At 52.4% G+C, this 16577-nt stretch overlaps 1 pseudogene; it reads right to left on the reverse strand.

The window, feature by feature from the left end:
- Positions 1-13052: 13052 nt before the first annotated feature.
- Positions 13053-13742, reverse strand: LOC148107949 (uncharacterized; annotated as a pseudogene).
- Between the last annotated feature and the right edge of the window lie 2835 nt (positions 13743-16577).

Genomic DNA, 16577 nt, shown 5'->3' on the forward strand with positions numbered 1-16577 from the left:
TCCCAGGCCGTGCCCCTTGTTTTATAGGGGTCTTAGGGATGTGGGCTTCTTCTTTAAAGATTTTATTTATTTATTTATCTGAGAGAGAGAGAGAGACAGACAGTCAGCAAGAACGGGAACAGAAGCAGGGGAGTGGGAGAGGAAGAAGCAGGCTCCCAGCGGAGGAGCCTGATGAGGGACTCCTTTCCGGAACACTGGGATCACGCCCTAAGCCGAAGACAGGCGCTCAATGACTATGCCACCCAGGCGCCCTGGGTTGTGGGCTTCTTGATTTTTCAGCCTGCCTTCTGTGTTCTGGGGGAGGGGCCTGCCGCGTGGATACTCAGGCAATCCTGTTTGGGTAGAGTCTCTGTGTCCACTGCGAGGGGGGATGGGGATGGGCACGCTGTGAGCCGGTATTTCCAGGCTTTTGTTCTCTGGCGGCTATCCCTGGTGGTCTGCTGTGCCTCTTCTGAGAGTCAGAGCAGCAGAGGCTGGATTGTCACAGAACAGAGGGATTGCGGCCCATTCTCCACTGATGTTCTGGCCACTTTAACTCCGTTACTGTTGGTGCTGCTCAACCCTGCAGCATCCCGGGATGTGCGCCCCACACCTGGCCGTCCCTGCCCTCACTTCCAGGGCCGGCGCGTCTCTGTCCTTTGTGTTTCTAACGCCGCCAGCCGCCAGCCACCCCCGTGTGCTCCCGGATCTCCGGGTCTCAGTCTATGCCCGGTGAGCACACCGGGATTCCGGAGTTCCGTGAGAAGCCTGGTGGCGTGCGCACCTGGTTCAGGGTCTCAGTCTGCTGTTTCGTGGGTGCCGACCGCGAGTCCGCCCGCTCCCCCGTGCAGGTGGCCCGCTAGCCGCCAGCTGCCCGCACGCGCTCCGGGAGCTCCCGGTCTCAGTCTGGATCCCGTGAGCACACCGGGATTCCGGTGTTCAGCGAGATGCCTGGTGGCGCGCGCTCCCGGCTCACCAGTCTCAGTCCGCTCTCTCACGGGTGCCGTCTGTGAGTCCACCCGCTCCCCCGTGCAGGTGGCTGCCGCTTCCCGGCGCCCGAATGCGGCGGCTCCCTCCCCCTTCCGTTTATCTTCCAATATCTGTGCGCGGTTTCATGGCTCCCCGCTTCATACCTCAATACTCAGCGCTGGAGATGTTCATTTGTAGAGATCCAGATGTATCTTCCTGCGTCTCAGGCTGATTCCGTAGTTGTTTAGGCTGGTCTGGTACCTATCCAGCTCGACTCAGGGGACCGGCTGAAAAAGGGGTCCCCTACTCCTCCGCCATCTTAACTCCTCCCATCCTGTGTCTTTTGATTGGAGCATTTAGCCCATTTACATTCAGAGAATTATTGAAAGATATAAATTTAGTGCCATTGTATTACCTGTAAAGTCACTACTTCTGTATATTGTCTCTGTTCCTTTCTAGTCTTTGTTACTTTTGGGCTCTCTCTTTGCTTAAAGGATTCCCTTTAATATTTCTTGCAGGGTTGGTTAGTGATCACAAATTCTTTTAGTTCCTGTTTGTCCTGGAAGCTCTTTATCTCTCCTTCTATTCTGAATGACAGCCTTGCTGGATAAAGTATTCTTGGCTGCATATTTTTCTCATCAGCATCTTGAATATAACATGCCAGTCCTTTCTGGACTGCCAGGTCTCTGTGGACAGGTCTGTTATCAGCCTTATGTTTCTACCCTTGCAGATTAAGGACCTCTTGTTCTGAGCCTTTTACAGGATTTTCTCTTTATCTCTGAAATTTGCAAGCTTCACTATTATATGTTGAGGTGTTGACCTATTTTTATTGATTTTGAGGGGTTCTCTGTGGCTCTTGGACTTGAATGCCTGTTTCCTTCCCCAGATTAGGGATGTTCTCAGCTATAATTTGTTCAAATAAATCTTCTGCCCCCTGTCTCTTTCCTATTCCTCTGGGATCGCAATTATTCTAATATTGTTTAATTTTATGGTATCACTGATCTCTCAAATCCTCCCCTTGTGATCCAGTAGTTGTTTAACTCTTTTCCTCACCTTCCTTATTCTCCATCATTTTGTCTTCTATATCACTGAGTCTCTCTTCTGCATCATTTATCCTAGCAGTTAGAGCCTCCATTTTTTATTGCATCTCAGTAATAGCCTTTTTGATTTTTGACCCGATTAGATCTTAGTTCTTTTATTTCTCCAGTAAGGGATTCTCTAATGTCTTCTATGCTCTTTTCAAGCCCAGGTTGTATCTTTATAATTGTTCTGAATTCTAGTTCTGACATTTTACTTATATCCGTATTGATTAAATCCCTGGCAGTGAGTACTGCCTCTTGCTCTCTTTTTGGGTGAATTCTTCATCTTGTCATTATGTCCAGAAAAGAACAGATGAGAGAGAGAAAATACAAAAATAGCAACAATGACACCAGAAAAATATACACTAAACAAATCAGAAGAGAGCAGAAACAAACAAACAAAAAATAAAGAGAATAAAATTGAACAAGAAGTTGGACAGAATAGAATAATAAACTAGATCCTGGGTATGTTTTGGTCTGTTTGTTAGAAGCTAGATTACAAAATAAGAAAGAAGGAAAAACATATATTTAGAAAAATAAAATTGAATATGATGAAAGAAAGCCAAAAGATGAAATGTATGTGTGTGTGTGTGTGTATAAAATATATCAAACTCAACACCCAAAACCCAAATAATCCAGTCAAGAAGTAGGCAGAAGACATGAACAGACACTTCTCCAAAGAAGACATACAAATGGCCAACAGACACATGAAAATATGCTCCATGTTATGTGCTGTCAGGGAAATACAAATCAAAACCACAGTGAGATACCACCTTACACCAGGTTAGAATGGCTAAAATTAACAAGACAGGTAACAGCAAATGTTGGCGAAGATGTGGAGAAAGGGGAACCCTCTTATATTGTTGGTGGGAATGTGAGCTGGTACAGCCACTTTGGAAAACAGTGTGGAGGTTCCTCAAGAAATTCAAAATAGAGCTACCCTATGACCCAGCAATTGCACTACTGGGTATTTACCCCAAAGATACAGATGTAGTGAAAAGAAGAGGCATGTGGACCCCAATGTTCATAGCAGCAATGTCCACAATAGCCAAGCTGTGGAAGGAACTGAGACGTCCTTCAACAGGTGAATGGATAAAGAAGATGTAGGTCATATATACAATGGAATGTTACTCAGCCATCAGAAATGATGAATACCAACCATTTACATTGACATGGATGGAACTGGAAGGTATTATGTTAAGTGAAATAAGTCAAGCAGAGAATGACAATTATCATATGGTGTCACTCATATGTGGAATATAAGAAATAGCAGAGGATCATAGGGGAAGGGAGGGAAAACTGAATGGGAAGAAATCAGAGAGGGAGATGAATCATGAGAGACTCTTGACTCCAGGAAAAAAAAAATGAGGGTTGTGGAAAAGGAGGTGGGTCGGGGGATGGGGTAACTGGGTGATGGGAATTAAGGAGGGCACATGATGTGATGAGCCCTGGGTGTTATAGGCAACTAATGAATCACTGAACACTACATCAAAAACTAATGTGTACTATATGTTGGCTAACTGAATTTAAATAAATAAAAACCCAAACAAACAAAGAGTAAAACGGGAAAAAAGTAATGTAAAAATGATAATTAAAAACAACTTAAAAAAAGAGTTGATAAAATAAGAAAATAGCTGAAAAGGGGGGGGAAAGTATAAAACTGAAAGATTAAGGAACAATAAGAAAAAAATAGGAATGTTAAATACTGTTTTCCCCAAGAGCTGGAGTTTGCACTTCTCTATGATCGGTAAACTTGGTATTAGCTGGAATTTCCTGCTGATCTTCTGAGGGAGGGGCCTGTTGCGCCAATTCTCAGGTGTCTTTGCTGGGGCAGAATTGCACCGCCATTGCCAGGGGGCCAGATGCAATGTAAGTGGCTCCAGATTGCTCTTTGTGGCTATTTTGCTGCTTGAAGGCTTTCAGTGCCTTTATGGGGGATGAAAATGGCGGTGTCTGGTTCTCTAGGCCCAAAGCTGAAAGTTTGCACCCCCCACTCTTCAGTGAGCCCTCCCAGAAAAGCAGTCAATTATTCTTGTCTCCCTGGTTTCTGTCAGAACTCTGTGTTTCACCCAGCCTACAAACAATCATTTTCATCTCAGGCACATGATCCCATTTTGAGTCACCAAACTTTACAGACTCCTGTGCTGGGCACCCATGCCATTCCTGCAGGGTAAGGCAGTTCTGCCTCCTGCTGAGCACTCGTGGAGAGCAGCTGCCCAATCCTGCAGCAGTTCTTGGTTTATGGTATCACTGAGCAGAAAGTTGGCGTCTGGACACTCACTGTTTGCAGCTGGCTTCCCTGCTCAGATGCATGGGAACTCTGCTGCACTCAGGCACCCCCATTCTTTTTGTGACCCCAGGGATCCTGAAACCCTGCTCTCCCACCTGGGATTCTGCCCTGCTTCACCATCTGAGCCATTCAGGCAGTTTGCTCCCACCGGAGCAGACTTCTAAAAGTTCCGAATTTGCACTCTGCTGCTTATAACACTTTTCGGGACTGGCTTACAGGGGCTCCCTCTCCCTGCGGTTTATCTTCTGATATATCACCTTGGATTCACGTCTCTGCACCCCCTAACTTGCAAAAAGGGGTTCCTTTTCTATTTGTAGAATTGAAGCAATTCTTTTCTCAGATATCCAGTTTATTTTGCAGGTGTTCACAATGATTTGATAACTATCTAGCTGAATTCCAGGGACCAGACAAAATTCGGGTTCCCTACTCCTCAGCCACCTTAACTCCTCCCCTCCTTCAATTTTTTAAGAGGGGGCATTTAACACTTTAATTTTGAGGTTTCTTCTCCTTTAATATAAATATTTAAACATATAAATTAGACCCAAAACCTTGCTTTTGTTGTATCTCATGAGTTTTTACGTCATGTTTTATTATTATTAAATTTTGTACCTCTAGACAATTCCTCTATAAGATTCTACTCTTGAGTTTTTTACCATTTATCCACTTTCTGCATCTACCTTAGCTCTTTCTGAAATAAGCAGGAAGGGTTGGTATTGGCATCTAGTTGGTAGAAGCCAGGATGCTATGCTGTTAAACACTCTTCAGTGCTCAAATCAATGCCCTGCCCCCCTGCCAACAAATACTTATCTGGCCTGAAATGTCAACAGTGCCAAGATAGAAGAATACTGATTTAGACCAACATTTAAATATAATTAATAAGTATTGTTACCTTGATTTATCTCTGGCCCCTGTTATGAATCAGGTGTCTCTTCAGAGAACCCCCAGTAAAATGCAGTCTGATGCTTTGCAGAGACTGCAGACGGCTCGAAGGTAAAATTTCTGTTGTGTGGTTCGCTCAATTTCCAGTACGGCGTCCATACTTGATTTCCTTGATAACATTCTGAATAAGACAAAAAACAGACTGGAAGTTTAGAGATAACAGAAATATGGCTGAGGTATGGTTTTACCTGATCTCTTTTATATGTTTCACACTCTATGTGGCCAGATGAAAAAGACCATACCGGAATGCTATCATCTGACATCTGACAACAGGGATTGTTACATGGGCTTTAGGCTTCAAAGTGCTGGCACACTGCCAGGAATACAAGCGATGTTTCAACATGCTGGATGGCTCTTAGAATCGGCCTACTGAACTTACATGTGTAAGTGGTCATTGGGCTTTTGGGAATAGATGGGAAAATACATTTACAAACAAAAAAATCAGGTTTATTTTCAGTAATATACATGCATTTGAAGACAAACATCTTTCCAACACACTGACCACTGGTTTTCTTACATATCAAAATATAAGATATTGGATCTAGAAACACAGGCTCTAGCCCTGGACCAATATCCTGTAGGTAGCCAAGTGGTCATTATTCATGAGTAAAACAGAAATAATCATACAAGTTATCCCAATTTAGAGGATACCATTAGGTTAAGAACAGAAAATACTTGTGAAGTGAACTATTCGTGTTAGGCAAGAAAGCAAATGGGGTATAAAAGAAAAAAATTACAATATAGCCTGGAAGATAGAAAAAAATATTAAAAAGGAACCAGAAAACCTACTCCACATCTGGAAAGGCAACACAGAGTAATTATCAGAGAAGGAAGTAAGAGAGAAGAATAATAAGTACATTAAGATTAATTATAAAGAAACAAAAAACAAAGAAGAAACAAAATAAATAATCATGAGAACTGTGCTTCACAATGTTGACTGGCAAAATGGTGATAATTTAAGCAAGGCGGCAACAATGAGCACAACTGAAGGAGAGAGAAGACTATACCTATCACAGATGAACGAAAAAGATGAATAGTAAGACTGAAGTTTACTGCATGAAAATGCATAATGGCAGATGTGCTGAATCAACACTATGAGTAAAAGATAGAAGAACCAGGCCAGATGCAGGGAGACCATGGTGATAAAGCTTGGGCAGTAAGAGGAGAACTGACGGCTGAGGGAACACCAGGTTCTCAACGTAAGTCTGTAGTGTGGGGATGGTATGAAACAGTAAGAGCAGAAAAAAACACAGGAAGGAAGGTAGGAATTACATGACAACAGGTGATATGGGCAGGAGTGGGAAGTAGAAACAACACTAGAAGCATATAGGCCAGATCCAAAGGCAGGTGGTCCTGCAGAACGCTGTTTCCACATGAAATGTGAGTTTTTTTCAGCAAAGGCAGGAGAGGCAGGCCGGCGTCCAGTTTTGTGTCCCCGTCAGCTCTCTGACATGACGTTCCAACATCTGCTCATCTGCCAGTGGAGACAGGAACTTGTGGGGCAGGGTGGGAGGTTCCGCATGGATCCCGCGTGTGGTATGCGACCTGCGCATATACACGGTTACGTCGCGAATGCCGTACAAGGACACGAACACCATATGGGATGCACAACGCTACAGGGTTTATTAAGAAATAGAGGTGACACCCCCTGGACTCGAGGGAAGCCTTCGAAGGCATCACGCAAGGGAGGAAACAAGATACAAGGACCGTGAGGACACGGACAAAGAAAACACGATGCCCAGACTTACGGTCGTGGCAGACACCTGGGCCCGAGGCATGAGGATTTGTTTCTCTAAGTGACGGGATAGGGAGAGGGTGACGATCTTGACGGCGGAGGAGTCAAGGCAGAGATCACGAGTCCACGTCAGGATGCATGAAGCCGGCACGTGACCCATGAGATGGAGGAAGCAGAGACTCAGGGAGAAGTGGTCCAGCCTCCATCGAGCCGCTTCACAAGCTTGTCAGGAGGCAGATGAGTGGCAGAAACGTTGGCGATGGCGTGCAGGCTTTCAGCAACGCTTGGCCTTGACTTGGTTTCCCAAATGGCAAATCAGGGCCGGGTGCAAACGGTGGTTCTTGGTGAGGCAATCAGCAGCAGGAAGGCTGGCAGCAGCTGGGCACGCAGCAAGGGCGGCAGCAGGTGGTCCTACAGCAGGTGGTGCGGCAGCAAGTTGGGCAGGGGCAGCAGCAAGGCTGCCAGCAGCTGGAGCCGCAGCAGCCGGACCCACAACCGCCTTGGCCACAGCCGCCGCCGCACCCGCAGCAGCTGGGCCGGCAGCAGGTGGTCCTGCAGCAGGTGGTCTGACAGCAAGTCGGGCGGCAGCAGCAAGGCTGGCAGCAGCAGGACCCGCAGCCGCCGGACCCGCAGCCGCCGGACCCGCAGCCGCCTTGGCCACAGCCGCCGCCGCACCCGCGGCAGCTGGGCCGGCAGCAGGTGGTCCTGCAGCAGATGGTCCTGCAGCACGTAGGCTGGCAGCAAGGGGAGCAGCACGAGTTGTTCATGGTGTCACGGGTGGAGCGGGGGCTTCCGTTCAGAGGTGAGTTTCTCAGATTCTGACTGCGGCCTCCTTCTCTTCTGGGGCTTTTATACCCTGGACCCCCCGAGGTTTGGACCAATGGGCAGGACTTTCCTTGTTGTTGTTTACACCGTCTCCCATAGTCACTGGGGGCTGGTTGAAGAGGAAGTTCCCTACCTGTTAGGAATCTTTAGAGAATAAGTGCTTAATGTGTTTCCTAATTGAGAATAACTCATAGAAACGTTTTCAGATGAAAGCAAGGTGGTCCCATCAGCAGCGCTGTTCTCGCTTCACTGACCATCGGATCACGCGATAGAGTTCCCGCTGGCCTGAGGAGTGTCCCAGCAGCGGTCCTTCCCCAGCTTTGGTCCCTAGGTTGGATGTCCATCGGGAGTATTCCTGGGGAGGGGGGGAGGGCGTGGGAGGGGGGCCGAGAATGACGTCGGTATGTTCACAGGGACCACCGGAGGCCGTGCCTGAGCCCAAGTCCGTTTCCCCACAAAGCCTGATTCCAGACTCCCGCAGGCATCTGCCTCTCGTAGCACCCTACCCCACCCGGGCATCCCAGTTCAATCAAGGACCTTGGGTAGAGGCCGTCTGGACTCCTGTCTTCCAAAGGGCTAGGCAGAACCAAAGCAGGCGGGCAGAGGCGGCAGCAGTGCACTGGGACGAGGCAAGCCTCAGTCACGCTACGTCCTTGTTGACCAGCACTCCTGACTGACCTAGGCTTGAGCGCTTGCCCAGCATCTGGGACTTTCCGGGATGTAACTGGGGCACTTCTGGTCAACGCAGGACGACTGGGTGACTCTAGTCCTCTCCTTGTGAACTAGCCAGGTCAGGGACTTCGTGCTGCTGCCTATACCTGTGTCGAGCTGGATCCTTTTGAATCCTGAATTCTTTGGGTGCCTTCCCTCCTCCTTCCCTCCCTCGCCCCCCCCTCCCACCCGCCTTCCCGGCCTCCCTCTCTCTGTTCCTTCCTTCCTTTCTTCTTGTTTCCTTTCCTTCTCGGTTCCATGTCTGTCTCTATGCTTTTCTCTTCCTTCAGTCCTCCCTGCCCTCCTGTCTGCCTTCCTTCCTTCCCTGCTTCCTCCCTCCCTTCCGTCCTTCCTCCTTCCTTCTTGTCCGGGCTCCCTCCCGGCCTTGGAGCTCCTCTTGCTCCTCCTCGTCTGCAGCCCAACAGGGGAATGACTGGTGGAAACCAGAGACTGGCCACGATGTCCTGAAGACGTCAGCCCCATATCTCGGATCGTAGCGTGGAGGGGGACGACACCTAGCCGGCAGGACCGCGTCTCTACCCCTCGGGGCTGTTTTCACGCCACAGCAGAACGTCACGCTACCGGTGCTTGCCACACTGACAGAAATGCTCAACCAATGCTTCCGGAGAGCTGGTGTATAAAGACCCCAGATCCCTCGTTGCTGCGTTCGGGGAACCCCGACGTGTGTGTGTCGTCGTTCCGGATACATGTCTCAGGCTTAAGCTTCCCTTGCAAGCTGGGACACGGGCCTCCTAGTGCCTCTTCCCTGTGTCACCTCCCCACGCTCCTACCGGTGGGATCTGCCCTCCCCAAAGCATCTCCATTCCTGGACGCTCTTCTTTCACAGTAGCTCCTGGGAGGACCCATACTCTGACACGACTTTGCCCCGTCCCAGCCTCGATGTCCTCATCCCTACAATGGGAACCTCCATCCCTAGGTGGAAAATTCTGCCAAGGCTTCACGATACTACCGATTTGATGCCAGCCCAAGCAGAATACCAACGGCAGCTTTCTTCTTCTTCTGCAGAATGAGAGCAAAGCATCCTCCCATGGGGACGGAACCACAAAAGATCCCGAAGAGACAAACTTCTCTGGAAGGGGGAGAGAGAGGCCGGAGGCAGCCCAATTCCAGACACAGCTGTAGTCATCAAAACAGGATGGCGTGCGCGCAAAGGTCGACCCACGGATCTGTGGAATGGAACACAGGACCCACAAATAACCCGACGGTGGCGTGCTCGTCAATCAATCTCCGACCGGGGGTGGGGGGCGGCAAGAAAACGCAAAGGGAAAAAAAGACAGTCTCCTCAACAAACGGTGTTGGGAAACCTGGGCAGCTACAGGCAGAAGAATGAAACAAGACCCCTTCCTTACACCAAACGCACCCACCAAAAATTCCGAGTGCGTCAAAGGCCAGAATGTGACACCCGAAACCAGAAAGGTCCTAGAAGACCGCGCAGGCGGTCAGGGCCCTGACGCTGGCCGTAGCAAAGCCTCTTCCAGATAGGTCTCCTGAGGCAAGGGAAAGAGAGCAAGCGTAACCTATCGGGACCACATCACATGGAAAGGCGTCCGCACAGCCAAGGAAACAATGAGCAAAGCTAAAAGGCCACAGACGGAACGGGGCATGATATTTGCAAATGGCACAGGCGAAAAGGGTTAGGATCCAAAATCCGTAAAGATGAACGTACGCCCCCCCCCAAGAAACTCAACACCCCCAAAACGAGAAACCCAATGCAGTAGTGGGCACAAGACAGGAACAGACATCTCTCCCGAGAACGCCTATCCATGGCCAACGGACACACGAACCCATGTTCCACATCACTCATTGTCTGGGAAATGCCAATCACAATTCTAAGGAGATAGCACCTCACACCTGTCAGCATGGCTACAACCCACAGGAGAAGAAACAATAGGTGCTGGCGGGGCGCTGGACATAGGGGAAGCCTCCCGCGCTGTTGGTGGGAATGCAAACACTGGGGGGTGCCTCCACTGTAGAAAACGCTATGGCGTGTCCTCAAAAAGGTAGAGGCAGGACTAACCTACGATCGAGTGATCGCACTGCTGGGGCTTCCCCACGCTCCCCCAAATACCAAAACACGATTGCGAAGGGCTACGTGCACCCCACGTTTATAGCAGCGTGACTGACACTAGCCCACATACGGAAGCAGCCCGAGTGTCCACCGACGGATGGACGGATAAAGAAGATGGGGTCTCGATCTCCGATGGGAAAGTATTCAGCCACGCAAGAGAAAGAAAACTTGCCATTGGCAATGACATGGATGGAGCCAGAGAGTACGATGCTAAGCAAAATAAGTCAGTCAGAGAAAGACCAATACCGGACGATTTCCCTCAGAGGTGCCACTGGAGACGCTAAACAAAAGAGCAAAGGGAAAGAGACGGAGATGGACAGAGACGGAGAGAGAGGCAGAGAGGCAGAAAGAGAGAGAGGGAGGGAGAGAGGGACAGAGAGGGAGAAGGTGCGCTACCAAGCCACAGACTCTTTAACTACAGGGAAGAAACCCATGGTTCCCAGAGGGGACGGGGGCGCGGGACGGGTGAAACAGGTGATGGGGCTTAAAGAGGGCACTTGCCGTGATGAGCACTGGGTGACCTAGGGCATTGCTGAATCACTACACGGTACACCTGAAAGGACTGTGACACGACAGGTTGACTCTGCTGCGATTAAAAGAAAAACTGACGGAAAGAAACGAATTAAGGACACCGGACAGGAAGCACTGGGACCATAGCTAGCAAGTAGGAAGCAACCCAGGTCGCGTCTGTTCCTCACCTCCTCACGCAAACCCCCAGCTCCTAAGGACCAGCAGGAGGCATGTTTGGTCTTGGCAGTCTGTCCAGAGCCTCCCGCATAGCTCGTCCTCCGTGCTGGCGTCTGCCCAGGTCAGGAGCCTTCCTAGCTCCTCAGAGGTCCCTCCACTGCTCCCGGGAGGTGACTCGGGGCCTAAGTGCGCTCTTCCTCTCAGAGCCTGAATCCAGCCTCACGTCCCTGAGCGCCGAGGCAGCATCATGCGTTAGGTCGGGACCAGAAGCGCCAGCCTTCTGTCTGTCAGGACTCCTGTGAAGGCCCATGCTCTCTTCTCTTCCTTCTTCCTCACTTAGTGTCTCCCCCACCCCGCCCTCCGCCCCACCCCTGCGTACGCCCCACTCCCTCCCAGAGAGGCACCTTGATTTCCCTCCAACGCTTCACGCTTCCTTCCCCTAACGCCGGAGGTTGTTAGGTTCCCTTACATGGCTCAGAGGTCACGGATTACTCCAAGTCATCATACGCGCCCACTGCACAGCCTCTCGGGGACTCCCCGACATCGCCCGTCCTGAAGTTCCTTGCTAACGTGTGGATCACGACGCCAAATCGCCTGCCGGTTGGCGAGCATGATGGGATGGGCACAAAATGGCCTGATACCTCTGTACTCTGCCAATAGGGCCTGAGGACCAGGAGGCCCAAGCAGAAGGGGACTTCCATGACTCCACAAGACGTGTGTGTGCAGGCGCGGCCCTCGCTCGTGAGGCCACCGCAGGCTCACCTATCCCTGAGGCGGAGGGGTGCATGACGGGCGCGCTGGCGCCCGAGGCCACGCAAGGGCCCCCGTGTTCCCAAGAGCTCTACAGGGCCGGCCCGCTGCCCTCACACGGGGCTGCGGGTCCCCGAGTGGTAGGACACGGACGTCTACCACGTCATCCCACATATCTAGCACCGGCAACTACAGGAGAACAGGACTTCCGCGCTCCACCAAGACCCTCAAACGAACATCTTCCTGGCGTTCAGGCGCGGGGCGTTGCCTAACTCGCCTGCAGATGGGAATGGGAGTGCCCTTCAGCAAGGGCAGGAGACGCAGGCCGGCGTCCAGTTTTGTGTCCCCGTCAGCTCTCTGACATGACGTTCCAACATCTGCTCATCTGCCAGTGGAGACAGGAACTTGTGGGGTAGGGTGCGAGGTTCCGCATGGATCCCGCGTGTGGTATGCGACCTGCGCATATACACGGTTACGTCGCGAATGCCGTACAAGGACACGAACACCATATGGGATGCACAACGCTACAGGGTTTATTAAGAAATAGAGGTGACACCCCCTGGCCTCGAGGGAAGCCTTCGAAGGCATCACGCAAGGGAGGAAACAGGATACAAGGACCGTGAGGACACGGACAAAGAAAACACGATGCCCAGACTTTCGGTCGTGGCAGACACCTGGGCCCGAGGCATGAGGATTTGTTTCTCTAAGTGACGGGATAGGGAGAGGGTGACGATCTTGACGGCGGAGGAGTCAAGGCAGAGATCACGAGTCCACGTCAGGATGCATGAAGCCGGCACGTGACCCATGAGATGGAGGAAGCAGAGACTCAGGGAGAAGTGGTCCAGCCTCCGTCGAGCCGCTTCACAAGCTTGTCAGGAGGCAGATGAGTGGCAGAAACGTTGGCGATGGCGTGCAGGCTTTCAGCAACGCTTGGCCTTGACTTGGTTTCCCAAAGGGCAAATCAGGGCCGGGTGCAGACGGTGGTTCTTGGTGAGGCAATCAGCAGCAGGAAGGCTGGCAGCAGCTGGGCACGCAGCAAGGGCGGCAGCAGGTGGTCCTACAGCAGGTGGTGCGGCAGCAAGTTGGGCAGGGGCAGCAGCAAGGCTGTCAGCAGCTGGAGCCGCAGCAGCCGGACCCACAGCCGCCTTGGCCACAGCCGCCGCCGCACCCGCAGCAGCTGGGCCGGCAGCAGGTGGTCCTGCAGCAGGTGGTCTGACAGCAAGTTGGGCGGCAGCAGCAAGGCTGGCAGCAGCAGGACCCGCAGCCGCCGGACCTGCAGCCGCCTTGGCCACAGCCGCCGCCGCACCCGCAGCAGCTGGGCCGGCAGCAGGTGGTCCTGCAGCAGGTGGTCTGACAGCAAGTTGGGCGGCAGCAGCAAGGCTGGCAGCAGCAGGACCCGCAGCCGCCGGACCCGCAGCCGCCTTGGCCACAGCCGCTGCCGCACACGCAGCAGCTGGGCCGGCAGCAGGTGGTCCTGCAGCAGGTGGTCTGACAGCAAGTCGGGCGGCAGCAGCAAGGCTGGCAGCAGCAGGACCCGCAGCCGCCGGACCCGCAGCCGCCGGACCCGCAGCCGCCTTGGCCACAGCCGCCGCCGCACCCGCGGCAGCTGGGCCGGCAGCAGGTGGTCCTGCAGCAGATGGTCCTGCAGCACGTAGGCTGGCAGCAAGGGGAGCAGCACGAGTTGCTCATGGTGTCACGGGTGGAGCGGGGGCTTCCGTTCAGAGGTGAGTTTCTCAGATTCTGACTGCGGCCTCCTTCTCTTCTGGGGCTTTTATACCCTGGACCCCCCGAGGTTTGGACCAATGGGCAGGACTTTCCTTGTTGTTGTTTACACCGTCTCCCATAGTCACTGGGGGCTGGTTGAAGAGGAAGTTCCCTACCTGTTAGGAATCTTTAGAGAATAAGTGCTTAATGTGTTTCCTAATTGAGAATAACTCATAGAAACGTTTTCAGATGAAAGCAAGGTAGTCCCATCAGCAGCGCTGTTCTCGCTTCACTGACCATCGGATCACGCGATAGAGTTCCCGCTGGCCTGAGGAGTGTCCCAGCAGCGGTCCTTCCCCAGCTTTGGTCCCTAGGTTGGATGTCCATCGGGAGTATTCCTGGGGAGGGGGGGGAGGGCGTGGGAGGGGGGCCGAGAATGACGTCGGTATGTTCACAGGGACCACCGGAGGCCGTGCCTGAGCCCAAGTCCGTTTCCCCACAAAGCCTGATTCCAGACTCCCGCAGGCATCTGCCTCTCGTAGCACCCTACCCCACCCGGGCATCCCAGTTCAATCAAGGACCTTGGGTAGAGGCCGTCTGGACTCCTGTCTTCCAAAGGGCAAGGCAGAACCAAAGCAGGCGGGCAGAGGCGGCAGCAGTGCACTGGGACGAGGCAAGCCTCAGTCACGCTACGTCCTTGTTGACCAGCACTCCTGACTGACCTAGGCTTGAGCGCTTGCCCAGCATCTGGGACTTTCCGGGATGTAACTGGGGCACTTCTGGTCAACGCAGGACGACTGGGTGACTCTAGTCCTCTCCTTGTGAACTAGCCAGGTCAGGGACTTCGTGCTGCTGCCTATACCTGTGTCGAGCTGGATCCTTTTGAATCCTGAATTCTTTGGGTGCCTTCCCTCCTCCTTCCCTCCCTCACCCCCCCTCCCACCCGCCTTCCCTGCCTCCCTCTCTCTGTTCCTTCCTTCCTTTCTTCTTGTTTCCTTTCCTTCTCGGTTCCATGTCTGTCTCTATGCTTTTCTCTTCCTTCAGTCCTCCCTGCCCTCCTGTCTGCCTTCCTTCCTTCCCTGCTTCCTCCCTCCCTTCCGTCCTTCCTCCTTCCTTCTTGTCCGGGCTCCCTCCCGGCCTTGGAGCTCCTCTTGCTCCTCCTCGTCTGCAGCCCAACAGGGGAATGACTGGTGGAAACCAGAGACTGGCCACGATGTCCTGAAGACGTCAGCCCCATATCTCGGATCGTAGCGTGGAGGGGGACGACACCTAGCCGGCAGGACCGCGTCTCTACCCCTCGGGGCTGTTTTCACGCCACAGCAGAACGTCACGCTACCGGTGCTTGCCACACTGATAGAAATGCTCAACCAATGCTTCCGGAGAGCTGGTGTATAAAGACCCCAGATCCCTCGTTGCTGCGTTCGGGGAACCCCGACGTGTGTGTGTCGTCGTTCCGGATACATGTCTCAGGCTTAAGCTTCCCTTGCAAGCTGGGACACGGGCCTCCTAGTGCCTCTTCCCTGTGTCACCTCCCCACGCTCCTACCGGTGGGATCTGCCCTCCCCAAAGAATCTCCATGCCTGGACGCTCTTCTTTCACAGTAGCTCCTGGGAGGACCCATACTCTGACACGACTTTGCCCCGTCCCAGCCTCGATGTCCTCATCCCTACAATGGGAACCTCCATCCCTAGGTGGAAAATTCTGCCAAGGCTTCACGATACTACCGATTTGATGCCAGCCCAAGCAGAATACCAACGGCAGCTTTCTTCTTCTTCTGCAGAATGAGAGCAAAGCATCCTCCCATGGGGACGGAACCACAAAAGATCCCGAAGAGACAAACTTCTCTGGAAGGGGGAGAGAGAGGCCGGAGGCAGCCCAATTCCAGACACAGCTGTAGTCATCAAAACAGGATGGCGTGCGCGCAAAGGTCGACCCACGGATCTGTGGAATGGAACACAGGACCCACAAATAACCCGACGGTGGCGTGTTCTTCAATCAATCTCCATCGGGGCGGGGGGTGGGGGCAAGAAAACGCAAAGGGAAAAAAAGACAGTCTCCTCAACAAACGGTGTTGGGAAACCTGGGCAGCTACAGGCAGAAGAATGAAACAAGACCCCTTCCTTACACCAAACGCACCCACCAAAAATTCCGAGTGCGTCAAAGGCCAGAATGTGACACCCGAAACCAGAAAGGTCCTAGAAGACCGCGCAGGCGGTCAGGGCCCTGACGCTGGCCGTAGCAAAGCCTCTTCCAGATAGGTCTCCTGAGGCAAGGGAAAGAGAGCAAGCGTAACCTATCGGGACCACATCACATGGAAAGGCGTCCGCACAGCCAAGGAAACAATGAGCAAAGCTAAAAGGCCACAGACGGAACGGGGCATGATATTTGCAAATGGCACAGGCGAAAAGGGTTAGGATCCAAAATCCGTAAAGATGAACGTACGCCCCCCCCCAAGAAACTCAACACCCCCAAAACGAGAAACCCAATGCAGTAGTGGGCACAAGACAGGAACAGACATCTCTCCCGAGAACGCCTATCCATGGCCAACGGACACACGAACCCATGTTCCACATCACTCATTGTCTGGGAAATGCCAATCACAATTCTAAGGAGATAGCACCTCACACCTGTCAGCATGGCTACAACCCACAGGAGAAGAAACAACAGGTGCTGGCGGGGCGCTGGACATAGGGGAAGCCTCCCGCGCTGTTGGTGGGAATGCAAACACTGGGGGGTGCCTCCACTGTAGAAAACGCTATGGCGTGTCCTCAAAAAGGTAGAGGCAGGACTAACCTACGATCGAGTGATCGCACTGCTGGG

Source organism: Ursus americanus, chromosome 23 (genome assembly GCF_024610735.1).
Source record: "Ursus americanus isolate L20-20 chromosome 23, mUrsAme1.1.p, whole genome shotgun sequence".
NCBI classification, from domain to species: Eukaryota; Metazoa; Chordata; class Mammalia; order Carnivora; family Ursidae; genus Ursus; species Ursus americanus.